The sequence below is a fragment of the Medicago sativa genome, chromosome 6 (assembly GCF_051527215.1).
Source record: "Medicago sativa cultivar Bolivia chromosome 6, Bolivia_mono, whole genome shotgun sequence".
NCBI lineage: Eukaryota > Viridiplantae > Streptophyta > Magnoliopsida > Fabales > Fabaceae > Medicago > Medicago sativa.
This window is the reverse complement of record NC_140754.1, coordinates 56556498-56563709: the sequence shown is the minus strand read 5'-3', so window position 1 is coordinate 56563709 and position 7212 is coordinate 56556498. Positions and strand designations below refer to the sequence as shown.

At 38.3% G+C, this 7212-nt stretch overlaps 1 non-coding gene across 1 annotated transcript; it reads right to left on the bottom strand.

Moving 5' to 3' along the window:
- Window positions 1-1615: 1615 nt before the first annotated feature.
- Window positions 1616-1722, bottom strand: LOC146915824 (small nucleolar RNA R71). Its single transcript, XR_015017213.1, has one exon. It is a non-coding gene; the product is annotated as a small nucleolar RNA R71 (small nucleolar RNA).
- Window positions 1723-7212: the final 5490 nt, after the last annotated feature.

The following is a 7212-nucleotide window of genomic DNA, read 5'->3' as shown; positions in this document are numbered from 1 at the left end:
ATTATGGGCGATCCAGAAGTTGCCTATTTAAGCCCAACTTACTCTCAAACATAAGGATTACGATTTTGGAGAGCTAAAGTGCGATTTCAACACCCAGAAGGCTGCAGCGGAGAGGATTTCATCATCTCTAACCCAGTTTATGTATGTTTTAATTCTTCCATTGATTATGCTATTTGTAAACTCAATTATGAGTAGCTAAATCTCTTAGAGATTAGGTCGGAGATGAACCTATGTAACCCTAATTGATCATATGTTGCTGTGAAACTCTATTGTTTATTAATGAATTTCTAGTCTTTATTCAATTCAATTGTTCTTAATGCTTTTTATATCCTGATCAAATATAAACATGATTTTGTGAGATCGAATGACTACTGACCATAGCTTTCGACTTAGACCTAATTGAATTGTTCTGATAAATATGGTTAGTCTAGGAATAGATAATCGTTTGTTAGTGATATTAGGTTAACGTTCATAAAACCTTCAAGGATTATTAGACCACCTAAGGAATTAGGGGCTGTAGTTTAAGAAGAGGGTCCTAACTCAAGGGATTGATTAGGGCTAATTTGTTAACTATCGTGAAACTAGAAAATCATTAGTAATAATAGGTGCAGTAACCAATTAGGGGAAACATAGAGGATTCGAAGACCTGATCTCATCTCTCTCCATATTTTCTTAATCAAATCTTATTCTTTTAATTGATTTCTTAAAATCAAACCAAATCTACTGCCTAGTGGCAAAACAAAATAAACTTTTATATATCCTATTTTTATAACGCAATTGAATTATTGAAGTTAAAAACAGTCCTCGTGGGATCGATATTTTTACTACTTCGATAGTATTTGGTGCACTTGCCAGAGATCTATCAAGTTTTTGGCGCCGTTGCCGGGGACTGTTGAATTATTTCAACAAGGCAATTACGTTATAATTTAGGGTTTTTGCAATTTAAATTTCTGTTTTTTTTTATTTTTATTTTTCTGTTTTCATATTCACTTGATTACTTTGCGTTGTGCAGTGCTACTAAGGTATTTTGCTGTTTATGCGAGGTAAACAGAGCTCAGACGACTTAGAGTACGATCCGGAAATTGAAAGGACTGCTAGAGCACTTCGGAAAGCTGTCCGGTCGCAAAGGTTAGCTCAGTCTGTTCCACCGGGTGTTCGAGAACAAATACTGGAGCCACTCTCAACTGAATCTGAAACGATCTCTTCTCCTAAATCTGCAACTATGGAAGGAGAAGGAGTTGTACCACCGAGACCTAAGCTAGGAGACTACGGGTTAGCCACTCATCGCGGTCAACTGACCCATACTTTTCAACCAGCTAACCCTGTAGCTTTTGACATCAAGACAACTGTCCTCAACGGTTTGAGGGACAAGCAATTCGATGGGACTGAAGCTATGAGTCCTCATGAACACTTGAGCCGCTTTGCTGAAACCTGCGAGTTTTGTGTGCAACCAGCCACCGTGACTGAAGCACAAAAGAAACTAAGGCTATTTCCTTTCACCTTGACGGGAAGAGCAAAAGATTGGTTGCTAACAATACCAAACGGGACTGTCCAAACATGGGAAGAATTAGAGCTGAAGTTCTTGGAGAAATATTTCCCTATGTTTAAGTATTGGGACAAGAAGATGGAGATCTCTAACTTCAAGCAAGGAGAAGGTGAATCATTGTATGATGCTTGGGAGCGATTCAATTTGCTTCTTAAGAGGTGCCCTAATCATGAGTTCACCGAGAAACAATACCTCCAAATCTTCACTGAGGGGGTAACACCAAATACTAGAATGTTCTTAGATGCTTCCGCGGGAGGTAGTCTCAAGAGCAAAACTGATCATGAAGTCCAAGCTTTAATTGAGAACATGGCTGGAAATGAGTATCGGGCTGAAGCTAAGAAGAAAGAAAGAGGAGTGTTTGGGGTGAGTGAACAAACTGCTATCCTTGCTAACCAAGCAGCTATGAACAAACAAATCGAAGCTCTAACTAAGGAGTTTCAAGGCTTCACTTTGGCTCATAAGCAACAACAAGTAGCTGCAATCAAATGTGACCTATGTGGTGAAGAACATCCCAATGGTGAATGTGTTCTAGAAGGATCAAGTGAAGAAGCTAACTTCATGGGAGGTTATCAAAGGCAGAATCAATACTACAATTCAGGCATCAATAAGCATCCAAATCTAAGCTACTCAAATAACAATGCTTTGAACTCTCAGATGCTCACTCCTCCTCAACAACAACAAAGGAAGCCATCAGCTCTTGAGGAAACTATGATGAACTTCATGAAGATGACTCAAGGCAACTTTGAAGAGATGAAGAAGAGTCAAGAAGCTGAAAGAAAGAACAATGAAGCTTCTAGGAAGATGCTTGAAACTCAACTGGGGCAATTAGCTAAGCAATTGGCTGAACAAAACAAAGGCGGATTCTCAGGTAACACTAAAGACAACCCTAAGAATGAGTCTTGTAATGCTATTGAATTGAGGAGCAAAAAGGTTTTGACACCTTTAGTTCCAAAAGCTCCAAAGAAGGGTGATGATGTAGTTGAGGTGGAGGAGAATGATGTAGTTGAAAAAAATGATGAGGGTCTAGTTGAAAAAGAAAATGATCATGGAGTAGTTGAAAACGAAAGGAAGAAAAAAATAGAGGGAGAAAAAAGTGAGAAGTTAATTGATGAAGATTCAATCTTGAGGAAGACGAAGAGTCAAATATTGAAGGATGGAGACAAACCACAGGTTATTCCATCATATGTGAAGCTTCCATACCCTCACCTTTCGAAGAAGAAAGAAAAGGATGAAGGTCAATTCAAGAAGTTCATGCAACTTTTCTCACAACTTCAGGTGAATATTCCTTTCGGCGAAGCTCTTGATCAAATGCCGTTATATGCTAAGTTCATGAAAGACTTGTTGACTAAACGAAGGAAGCCTAAGGATGATGAGAACATTGCACTTTCTGAAAATTGTAGTGCTATTCTTCAAAAGAAGCTGCCACCTAAGCTGAAGGATCCTGGGGCTTTTACTATCCCTTGTTCAATTGGACCGGTAGACATTGGAAGAGCTTTATGTGACTTGGGAGCAAGTATAAACCTGATGCCTCTTTCAATGATGAAGAAGCTTAAGTGTGGGGAACCAAAACCAACAAGAATGACCATTACTTTAGCTGATCGGTCAATCTCTTATCCTTTCGGTATACTTGAAGATGTGCTAGTCAAGGTTAATGACTTGGTATTTCCGGCAGATTTTGTGATCTTAGACATGGCTGAAGATGAAGAAATGCCACTCATTCTAGGAAGACCTTTCCTTGCAACGGGTCGTGCTTTGATTGATGTTGAACGTGGAGAGTTAATGTTGAGATTCCATAAGGAGCAGGTAGTTTTCAATATCTTTGAGGCCATGAAGCACCAAGATGAAAATCCCAATTGTTACCGGATTGAGGTTATTGAAGAAACAGTCGAAGATCATTCTCTTGAATCTCAACCTATTCAACCTATGGAAGGAGAAATTATTAAGTCTGAAAAAATGGTTAAAGATGTTGGGATGAAAGAGTGTGTTAAGCAACTGGAAGCAAGCATAGAAATTAGGCAACAACAATCATCAGGAGACATCCTTGACAACAAGGATGGGGGATTGGAAACTTGGAACCATATGCCTAAGACTACTTTCACTAATCCTTGTGGTGTATTTGCTTATAAGAAGATCCCATTTGGAATGCGTAATGGGCCGGCTACTTTTCAATGGTGTGTGCTTTCAATTCTCTCTGATACTTTAGAAAGAGTTAGGAGGTACTGTGACCAAGGGTTGGCAAGGAACAAGCTTTCTGATGAAACTATGGGGCTGAGGAAGTCTGGTACACAAGAAACCTTAAAAGGTAAAGAACGATAGCTGAAACTGCACCATGAAGGTGGACTCCCAAGCAAGGAAAAGGGAGAAATGTCACAGTCCCCTTAGGGGTCGTCATCAGTCAAGCTAGTGACGATGAAGAAGCGCTGGGTGGGAGGAAACCCACTGATTTATTTTCAGGTATAATTTATTGCTTTCATCTTTTAAATTTTTCTTTGACAACAAAACACAAAACAGGCAGAGGATTTTCTTTAAAAATTTCAAAAATGTGTGCAATCCCTTCCAGGAAGATTGTAATGCAATACTGATGTTGCATCACAATCTCCTTTTCAAAGAATAATTATTTTTCAAAAGTAGAAGTCCAGAAAAAAATTTCAAATTTTAAAATATCATCATTCTGACTTCACAAAATCGCATTACGATTGTACAATCGTAATACGATGGTGAAGTCAAACGCCTGGACTTTGACTTTTGAAATCGTATTACGATTGGGGTATCGTAATACGATCAATGGAAAAATTTTGCACCCTTTCTGTTTCAGACAAATCGCACTACGATGGGACTAATCGCAATACAATGGGGACAAGAATTTGAAAAAAATAACCGTTACAAACTGCAATCGTATTACGATGGACCAATCGCAGTACGATTCTATCAGGTTCTATAAAAACCCAGCAGTTGCAAGCACAACCCACTCGACCATTTTCCTAGTGTTACTCTGCCCAAATTTCTCCAGAAAACCCTAACTACGAAATTCATCCATTTTCTACCAATTTTTCATCTTCCTAACACTTCCCAACATCAATTCATTCAACAACCTTCATTTTCATCCACATAATCCAACCAATTCATCCTACCCTTTTCACTAAATTCTCCAACTTTCATCAATGGCACCCAAACAACAACAACCCTCCAAACCATTGACTCGTCAACAATCCAAACCCAAGAAAACAACCACCCAACCTTCATCTAGCCAAAACAAACGCAAACGAACCCCCGTTCCACCATCCAATGTTAACCGTTTCATTTCCGATGATGCTCGTGCATGGTTTGATTACTGCAAGGGTTTCGAGGTTGTAGGGGAGAGGCAGTTTGATGTGGTGAATCTCACGAAATACCCCATTTTCGACACAATGCTTCGTGAGAGAGGATGGGAAGAATTGAATAACATGGTACCGGAAGAGAATAACAAGTCTAGGGAGTCTATGGATGCTTACTTTGATCGCCAGGAGCGATATGCTGCTTTCATGAAGAAGGAGATCACTGATGATTTCGAGGCAGGAGAGAAGGCAGATGCTGATGACTTCTTTGATGGGATACTCGGGACTGGTGGTGATGATGATGTGGATATGGGACTGGATCACTGAGGGTCCAGCTTTGCTTGTGTTATTGTTTTGTTGTAATTTCTATTTTCTGTTGAACATTTTTATTTAATTCCGTATTGTTTTTAATTTCTTGTATTGTCAAAGTCCATTGAACTTATTTCCCTATTGTAATTGCTCCTGCACTTGTTTATTATTGACGAATTTGTTTGCTATGTGACCTATTCCAGTTTAGTAACAGTTCTTTGATGAAACGGTATTCCAAAAGTTCTAAAGGAGGGGTGACTTGATTCAAAGGCGAAGTGTACGGCGTTGCTAGGTAGTCACATACTCCCAGAAATCTCAGCCATAAGGTTCATTGCCAAATTTGTTTTTCAATTTACTTATATTTAGATTAGTTTTCCATGCAACTACATTTCTAGAACTTGAATTGTTTCTCTATTATTGATTGGTCTTTGTCATATACACACTGAGGCAAAAGTGCTTGGTCCTGTGAGCCTTTTTGAAGCCTACCCTGTTTTAATTTGTTGAATTTATCCTTTCTTAACCAATTGTGAGCCGGTAGGATTAGAACTTTTTGTTCGGTGACAAACTACATTACAAGCCTAGAGACCTTTAGGACTTGTCCCTTAATGTATTTTCTGAGTTAAGGCATTATAGGATGTTGCTAAAGATTAAGTTTGGGGTTGCTATTGGAATTTGCAACCAATTAAGTTTGGGGTGGGGGTACTAGAGAATAAGAGAACAAAAATGAAAGAAAAAGAAATTGTCATGCAAAATACACACAAAAATGGTGTATGAAAAAAAAATATATGATGAAAATGAAATGATGAAAAGAAAGGGACAAAACACATTGAAAATCCGAGTAACTTCAAACTCGATTGTCCCTACTGTTGAAAATATTCTCTAGTACCTTTACATTGATTGTTGTTTCATAAGGTGAATGAATGATGGATTGAATTTTGTGCTTAACTTTCGTAGGAATGCCTAACTCAAATTTTGTGTAGCCTACTTATCCAAATATATCCCACCTTTCACCTAAGCCCCGTTATAACCCTGAAGACCTCAAAAGTGTGTAATGATATTGACTTTGATTGATATTTAGAAACTTTTCAAGCGTATGGTACTATGTAGACCTGCATGTCGACTGGTAGAACCCTATTTCAAATTGATGCGAGGAGTTGTGAATTGGTGGATGCGAACAAGTCAGACTAGCTCATCTTTAGCTAGAAGGAGAATGAACTTTTGGGTACTTTCGTTTTGTCAGGTAACTGTTATTTTACTGTCGTTTGTCACTGTTGCAAGCAAATTCCTTGAGGACAAGGAATGGTTTAAGTTTGGGGTTGTGATGACATGCTGTCATTACGTAATTTTTAGGACTTATTTTGACATTTTGATAGAGTTCTAAGCAACATTAAGTGTCCAGGAGCAGTTAAAAGCAACAAATTTGGAAGAACTGGATTGAAGCCAATCGTACTGCGATTCTCTAATCGCAATGCGATTTCTTGAAGTCAGAGAGCATGTTTTTCAAGAAGCTGGATCGTAATACGATCCAGCCAATCGTGATACGATTTCAAGAAGGGCTTTTAAGGAAATTAGGGTTCAAAGAAGCCGTCGTGGTACGATTTGCAAATCGCAATGCTATTATGGGCGATCCAGAAGTTGCCTATTTAAGCCCAACTTACTCTCAAACATAAGGATTACGATTTTGGAGAGCTAAAGTGCGATTTCAACACCCAGAAGGCTGCAGCGGAGAGGATTTCATCATCTCTAACCCAGTTTATGTATGTTTTAATTCTTCCATTGATTATGCTATTTGTAAACTCAATTATGAGTAGCTAAATCTCTTAGAGATTAGGTCGGAGATGAACCTATGTAACCCTAATTGATCATATGTTGCTGTGAAACTCTATTGTTTATTAATGAATTTCTAGTCTTTATTCAATTCAATTGTTCTTAATGCTTTTTATATCCTGATCAAATATAAACATGATTTTGTGAGATTGAATGACTACTGACCATAGCTTTCGACTTAGACCTAATTGAATTGTTCTGATAAACATGGTTAAT